The sequence below is a fragment of the Corvus hawaiiensis genome, chromosome 21 (assembly GCF_020740725.1).
Source record: "Corvus hawaiiensis isolate bCorHaw1 chromosome 21, bCorHaw1.pri.cur, whole genome shotgun sequence".
Lineage (NCBI taxonomy): Eukaryota > Metazoa > Chordata > Aves > Passeriformes > Corvidae > Corvus > Corvus hawaiiensis.
In genome coordinates, this window is record NC_063233.1 from 6768279 (window position 1) to 6776864 (window position 8586).

General features: G+C 41.1%; 1 long non-coding RNA gene across 1 annotated transcript; it reads left to right on the forward strand.

The window, feature by feature from the left end:
* The first annotated feature begins 438 nt into the window (after positions 1–438).
* Positions 439–3910, forward strand: LOC125336846. The gene is made up of 3 exons (XR_007207862.1): positions 439–1064; positions 1341–1430; positions 3276–3910. It is a non-coding gene; the product is annotated as an uncharacterized LOC125336846 (long non-coding RNA).
* Positions 3911–8586: the final 4676 nt, after the last annotated feature.

Consider the following 8586-nt stretch of genomic DNA (forward strand, 5'->3'; position numbering starts at 1 on the left):
ACACGTGGGAGACTGAGTGAGACAAAGGGTGGAAATGATCTCACCTAATTTTATCCCTCTAAAATGTATCTGGGCCAACACTGTCACGCAGATTCTGTGAAGCAAAGAGACAGCTCCAGAATGTGAAACATTCTATGGATCGTAGGGAGAGGTGGTGCTCTTTTTGGAGATCTCTCTTGCACTCCACTGACTGGAGCAGCAGCACAAGCAACTGATTCTAAAAATTTTGCATAGCTCATGTCAGACAAAAATGGATCTCAGCTTTTGTGATAAAGCTAAGGCTTCCCAGAATATCTGAGGCAGATTTAGAAACCAAATGTATATTTGCTGAATTCAAGGCTGACGCTTTAATCATAAGATGGAACTTCCTTTCATAATCCTGACTCTATCTTATTTCAATAATTCAGCATATTTTCTTCAAAGAACAGGAGTGGGACAGCTGCAGAATGCTGAAAACCAATTATTTAGTTGGGCAGACGAATCATGCTAAACACTTCTGCGCTCCAGAATTCTGAAACCATGTGAACTTTTGCAAATGCTCCTGAGAGATGCCACAGGGAAGATTTCCTTTTCAGAGAAACGATCTGAGAGTGGAAAGCATTTCACACAAGAGGAAGCAACATATGCCACTATAACCAAGGAATAAATAGGAAAAATAACATGGGAATAACAAGTTTTTCTTTTGCTGGCAAGACTGTTATTGCCTGAACACAGGAAACACAAGCCATGAGGCACATCACCAATAAACCTCTTGTGACAGATTTTCTGACTGGAAAAAACACTTTCATCATATCTACTTCCTGCATGAGTTTACGTGAGGCCCCCACAAGCATGTCCTTACAAGTGCATGGAAATAGATGATGATAAATATCTCCACCATCCATCCTCTTTTGCTGGGAAAAAAGACAGATATTCTTGGTGGACTTTGTTTCAGACTATCCAGAACCTGGTCCTGGGCACATGGAGGGTTTCCCCACCAGGTGTGGAATGTGTTCACTGCTCTGCTGGGAGGAGGCTGAGAGCTGCCTGTCAGGAGCACATCATAATCAAGGAGTTTGGACAGGGTAAGAGGAAAATATGAAATATCTACAAGATGATTGTGCTGACTGTTTGCTAAGAACAATTGTGGGATTGGTCCTGGGGAACCTTGGACAGCCCTTCCTTCCCTGCACGTTCTGTGTATTCAAGCACCATCTCAGCGGTGTTATTACATGAGGATTGTCCATGGTAGAAAAGAATTTTCAGCCTTGCAAGACAAGAGCAATACAGAAGGAGAACAGAGGGGAGGAAGGGTTTACCCGAGTGCCACCTGGGACACGAATGTCACGTCTTAATTCCAGGCTCCAAGACTGGTGTGCTTTTAACCCAGCTGAGAGGAAAACGCAATCCATGTCTGAGCCAGGTTCCTGCACTACGTTCAGTGCCCATTGGTGAGTTATGATTTTCCAGCACTTTTCACCTTGACTGTCTCTTCCTATAATTTTCATTCCTTTCTCCCAGCTGGTGCCTTGCTTACATGATAGGAGAAAATATTAAATTAGTTCCCTTTACTGGAAATGATATTCCATTAAACCATTGTCATAGCTACTAAGAGACCTTTCAGCCTCCTGGTAGGCTTTGTTTTAGAAACATCTGACAAATCCTGTGGCACTCGTACAGGGAGTTCAAAGCCGAGGCACTGTAAGCTTGTGCAGTTACAGATTAAGTGGTTTAATATTGCAGAGAACAGAGCAGGGGAAAGGACAACGTGTTGGATATCTGTGGCCTTCCCCAGATTGTGCTTCATCGGGCTTTGTGTCTGAGCCATTGTCCTTTGCCTTTTACATCCATCTGCAATATTAAAACACTTAGTATGGGCAGTAATTATTTGAGCTGATGATGCTTTTTCTTTGAACTCCTTGCTGCAGTGCCAAAGGATTTGTTAGATATTGCAATGATATGCAGTGGTTGGAGGGACATTACTTCCCCCCCTGTAGAGCACCCGCAAGACAGAACATAATTGGACTACAAACTTTGAACTTGCTGAGGTTTTTCATCTTACTTTTGGTGTGCACAAGTGGCCATTAGATACTTGTCTGGATCACACTTTTCCCATGATAGCTGAGAGCAATGATAACATTCATTCTTGGCTACCACAGGATATTTTTTACATATTGGCCTCAAAGATGTCACAAAGAGTTAGGAGGTCATATTGTTTTGTAGGGGTTGATCTAAAGTTTTAAAGAAGTGGTAATTTTGTTGGAAAAATCTGGGCTAAAAATGTCAGCAAAGTTGCACTGAATTGAGTGAATAGTTCTGTGGAGGAAAAAAAAGGGAAAAGAGGTAGACAGAAATGAAAGTTCTAAAAGAAAGAGAAATCTTTCTTTGAGACACACTCACCTCAGTGGTCCAAAATGTCTTTTTCTTGGGCAGGTTCACCAGAACACTGAATAAAAGACAAGAAAAATATGCCTTCCAAGAATTAAGTGCAAAATTCGATCTAAGTTTAAATGAAATTATTTCATAAACATATTTCTCACTCTATAGGCTCCCCCCACTCACTTTTTCCTTTCATCAAATACCTTTAAAAGAAGAAAAAAATCCCAAACATAACCAAACAAAAAGCAAACAAACAAACAAACAAACCAATCAACTCCCCACACCCAACTCCAAAAAACTTGGTTTGACAATAGCAACCATTCCTGTGGAAATGTCTCTCACATACCTTTGGATACCTGTCAACTGCAAAAAGGGGTGTTTCAGCTGCACTCAGGGTGTCACTGGGCATCATAATAAAGAAACATGATTTCCTTACCCACTTAAGAGAAAATACCAGTAGTTTTCTGAAGGAATTAAATTGAAAAAAATGGTCCTATCAATTTATCTTGAGACAATAAAAGTTTGTGGTTCATGCCACACACATTAGTGATTGAAGTGGGAAATTAATTGGTAAAAGATTATGTAATTTAAGAAAAATATCCCCCAAAGTGGGAGCTGTGTGAGAACTTCATTTTTGATCTATGTGCATAAAACCAAAAAATCCATGAAGCCATTCTTGTTAATTTATGCTGAGTGCTGTGTTGCTAGTTGCAGTAAATCTTTACTTGAAAGATCAATGCATAGATAAATAAAGTAGAAAAATAAATAAGAATGGAACAAATATTGTTAAGCAACAAGACATGCTTTAAAGCGAGTCCTGGGCTCATCTGTTTTGTCTACTTATGGTTTCTGCTTATGAGAAATACTGTATTAAATCTCTTTCATGTCATGCACTGCTCTGAGCTCTTTCTTGGCAGATCTCTGAACATCAAACAAGAAAGTGAAAAGCAGAAAGTGAAGAACAGGAAGTGTCCACAAGAGCTGGGGCAAGACCAGGGTTAAAGGTCTGGATGTCTGGATGCCTTCCCAACCTCTGCAAGCACATCCAGTGTTGGATGCAGCCTCCTTCCACAATCCCTGTGGAAGCCCAGGACTGGAACAGCATGTTCACATTTGCAGGGTCATTCCAGTAGCCAGTGTTTGGCTATTCTTATGCAATGAAAAGACTCTTGTTAATTACTGTGACTTCTTTACAATCAGAAGATGTACACATTTGAACCGCAAAGGATCCTCTCTGGAGAACAACCTTTATTTGCTTGATTGCTTCTGTTCAGTTAATTCTGCCTAATTACTATTTTCTTCCTATTAGATACTAATTGTATACAGTATTTTCATTATAAAGTGTAATTTTTCCCAGAGAACTATGTCAATTACACAGACAATACTACCCGAGGTCTCATTTACTTCATTAAACCAGAGAACAGCCTCTCTTCTGATTAAAACTGCAGTTGGAGGTATGGATGTGGTGATGTCCTACTCCTATAGTGTAGCTATGAGAACGTATCACGGAGTCCCGCAGTGGTAGGGAGGAGAAGAGAGATCCAACAGGCAGGAGCTGTGCAGCAAGATTCTTTTATTGAATTATTTTACAACTCTTTCGTAGACTTTTTTCTTCATAGTCTAATTGGTCAAAGGATCAGGCACCCCTTGGGGGGTGATTGGCTAAAATCCTAAAACATCCATTGTCAAAATATTTTTCTACTGTACTATAAACAAGGCTTTGCAAGGTCACAGGTGTTCATGGTTTCTAGAACTCTACAAATATCTTCCATGAGAGAGAAAAGTATCTCACGGGACTGGAAAGAAGCAAGAAAATTCTTGCTAGCAGCAATATTTGCATCCACAAGAACGAATCAGATAATGATCACAAAAGGTCTTATTCCTATTTTAAGTGGGTAAAGATGCCCCTCTTTGACTGCTGGTAGTTTTAAAATCCTCTTTATTTTGTCTGTCTTTACAGGGAATTCAACTGGTTTGCCACCAAAAATGCAGGAATTGTGCTATAAATTATCATTGTGTAAAGCATGAATAAATACTGTGCGAAGAGAGATCAAAATATTTGAATATTTAGTCTTATTAGAACCAGAGTGAGTGCATAGCAACACAGTGGCAAGGATTGAGAGGAATACAGAAGAACTAATAGATATTCTTGTCTCAGAGAAGAACAGCGAGCACTTTTTCTTGAATGGGGGTAGAAAAAGGATTGACATGACAGGGAATACATTGGGATGTAACTTGTAATGAGGGTATGGAAGTTGTAGCTACAGGATCCTAAGCCCAAGCCCACAAGGGAGTGAAGACTTTCCATTTCCAAGCACAACAACTGCCTCATTCAAGCTGGTAAAAATAACCAGCAACAGAATAATGTGAGAGTGTTGGTGCTTTGCTGTGTGACACCAGGATGTTCAGTTTCCTTGGAGCCCCAATATTACCCTCCACCTGCAAAACAAGGGTACCCTTTCCCTCACTGCCTCTTTTTGGTGTCAGATCCAGTACATTAATGACTTATAATTCACAGACCCTGCTCAGCCCCTCACAGGATGAAGTAGCCAACCAGAGTAAACAAAAAATATCATTCTCATGCAAAGGCTGCAGGTAATAACATCACCTCGTAATTCAGGAGTCTGTGCAACTCCAGACTAACTAACTGTATAATCCTATAAGCACCCAACACACACTCAGCACTTCATAAATAATTAGTAATAGCATTAATAATACAACTGATGGCACAGTAACTTTCAATAATAGCTAGATTTTCAGGAAGTGTCCCAGAGCCAAATGGGATACCTGACATGCCCTGTATTTGCCAGAGCTTTACAAGCCTTTCAGGGGGAGTGTCCAGAAATCCCACTTCAGTCACAACATGTGACCGTGAAGCAATTGCCATCTCAGGTGCCCCTGATGTGACATGCAGGGACCACATTAAAGGATTTCTAGGTTAAGGACCTCCAGAGAGCATGGACAGAAGAGATCTCAAGGGGTTACCTGTTCTGCTCCCCAGCCTAGTGCTGGATCAGCTCAATTTCTGCCATTCCAGACCTTGGTTTAGTCTTGTTCCCAAAGACTTGCTGTGGTGGGGATCAACACCATTCTCAACCGATGTGTTCCATGGCTTCATTTCCTGGAATGAGAAAATCTTTTACTTAAAGCCTGACATAAACACCTCTGCTGCTGTTCAGGTCCAGTGTTTTTTGCCTGTATTCTTCTTTTTGAATCTTTTATTCTTTGTAAGGAGGCCACCTCCCAATACCTTCTTTGCCTTTTCTGCTTAAGCACTCTCAAGTCCCTCTGTCTTTCCCCTTTTCTTGATCATTCTCGCTGTTCTGGATTCTCTCCACTTTATCCACCTTTCCTCTAAATCCTGTGCCAAACCTGAACGTTGTGGTCCAGCTCAAATGTCACTAATACTCAATCAAGTGAAACAGCCCATTTATCACTCAGGTTTCTCCCTGATTTATGTGGGCAAAAATCTTCATGGCATCACTGTATATCCTCTGCCCTTTGGTGTGGGACTGTACATTAATATATGTTATAGATCTTTTTTGCTTTCTAAGCACTTGACATTTTTTCCCCTAGTTTTCCCTTGTTTGAGATTTGAAATCTTATTTTGCTTGAAGATAATTTGGTCAGCTGACAAATACAGACATGATTTTTTCAATATTAACTATATAAAAAGTGTTGCTGTGGCAATAAAGAGATCTTTAGCAAGTGAACAAGAACTAGAAGGACCCACATATTTCAGCCTCTGGAACATGAAAATGCAAAGAAAAAAAAAGGCAAAAATAAGTGGAATTCAGAAAAAAACTTGTATTTCCTGTAAGGATTTCCTTTCTGTGCAGATTTAATTGGGTATTATTCTTCCAGACTGGTTTATTGACAGAAGGTTAATGCAGCTAGATATTATCTCACTGCTATTCAAAATCCTAAATCCACCAGGATATTTGATTATCCTGGTCCTTTTCCTCACATTAGTGAACCCCTCTGTAGATGACAACAGGGCGCTGAGTATTGTGCAATGATATACATTCCACTGCTCTGAATTCTGAGTTTTCATCCCAAAATCCAGCCCAAAGAGAAATGGAAATGCTGCACAGGAGCTGCCATATGGGTGGGGATAAAGGATGAGTTCAGCAAAGGGCCTGATCCATGGATCAAGGATTTTTGCATCATCTGAGCTCTGTGAGCACTGGTAGGAACCATTTCTAGGCTTTTTTTTGGCATGACTCAAAGAAGACTCGCTGGATCTTGTAGCCCATCACTATTATTGAAGTTATTCTTTTGCAGCCAGATGTGCAAGCAGAAGATTTGGGATACCTTTCCAGCAAGAAGAGAATCCCAAGACAGAGCATGTCCCCAGGGTTGGGATTTGGGGCAACTCTTGTGGCGGTGATAGGGCACAGATTCTACAGCAGGTGCCTGCTCAGGGCTGGCCTTGTGCCAGCCAGGAATGAGCCCCTGTGTCTCTTGCCACAGCTCATTGCCCACGTTTATGGAGACTTTATGGGCCATGGCAACGATCTGATGTGGATTTTAAATGTGGAACAACATGGGGCATTCTCATGCCCATGCTCAGCTAGGAAAAGTTAGGCCTCCTGCCAAAGCACTGTGAGAGCCCAGAGAAACTAGGGGATAAACAGAGAGGATCTCTCAGCATCAGGAGAAACTGTGGAACTTCCAATAGGCACAAATCATACCCACATAATTCTTCCTACTTAAATACCTTGTCCCACTCCTTAAACAAATATCAGGCATCGCTTAAGTTCAGGATCTACTTTTTCTTCATCAGTCCCACCATTCTTCAGTCAGAGGTGCAAAAGTTTTTATCAAGAGTTTCTCTCTGCCACCTCATTTCTGAGCTCAGAAATGATCATGATTGGTCTCCAAGTCTTTGGTGAATGTTCTGATGGTGGAAAATTAGCTCCATGGAAGGGTAAATGGAGATATCCAGGAGCATAAGGGCAGCCAGACGGAGAGATGTAAACACAGAAAAAACTGGATGAAAAATAAGGCTGAAAGATTGTGTGGATGGATGGACAGTGATTCACTGTGGACAGATGGAAATGGAAGCTGTTTGGAAAACAGGATTTCTGTTCAACTGTGACACATTGGGATTTGTTTCCATCCAGAATGGGAAAAAAGTCGCCATGTTGGCAATTTTTAACCAAATGGAAATGTGGCCTTCCTTCCCAATGGAAAATGCCTTCTCCCCCTCCATCCTACACAGTTGTCTCAGAAGGAAGGACATAATTCAACAATTTTAAAACTTTGCAATGCAATATGAAATAAATACATATGTGATTTTAGAAATGTTAGATAAAAGCAGGACATGATTAATTGAATCATAGAATGGTTTGGGTTGGAAGGGACCCTAAAGATCATCCAGTTACTGCTGTGGGCAGGGAGCTCACATTCTCTATGCTATAAATATGACATGAAATAAAGGGCTGAAACTAAATGGTCACACATTGGAGAACAATGATAAACATATATTCTGTTAAAAATAAACACATTTCCACGAAACATCTTAAATGTAAATGAAAAGCAGAAGTCTTCCATTTCTAATCATTCCATCCTTGAAATCAAGACACAGCCTGAAAAGAGACAAGTATGGAGTAGGGCTTGAAAATGGACAGGGGATGAAATGGTGGAAAGGTGCCAAAGATGTGCTGCTGAAGGTCCAGAATTTGTCCAGCTGCAGTTGGTGGCAGCTCTTCTCAGGCTCAGTAGGACCAGCTGGGAGGTCCCCCAAGCTGGCAGTGGCTAATGGGAAACCAGAGCCATATCAGGCTGTCACAGTACAGGGACAGAAGATTTCAGACCAAATATCACACACTGCCAATTTTCCCAGATGATGTTCCTGAAAATTCCTGCACTCCAGTTTAATGATTTGCAGAGAGGCCAAGGCAGGCTTCATGAGCCAGAGGTTTTTTAACTTGACTTTTCCTTTCAGTGGGAACATCCATTGTTTCCACTGCAACATGTCCATGCTGCACAAACGGCTGCTCTGCACGTAGGATTCCTGATAGGAAAAGTTCTGCTCCCAGCTGCCAAATTGTTAAATGGTCAATGAATAATAAATCACCTCCTGAACTGTGCCCATGTTCTGCTGTTGCAGGGGATGCTGTGCACTCCAACTTTGGGTTTCAGCACTTTTTTAATGGAAAAGATACACAAACTATGAGGGCTTAGCCTGAGTCTGCCAAGAAAGCAGCAAAATGACACATTCCT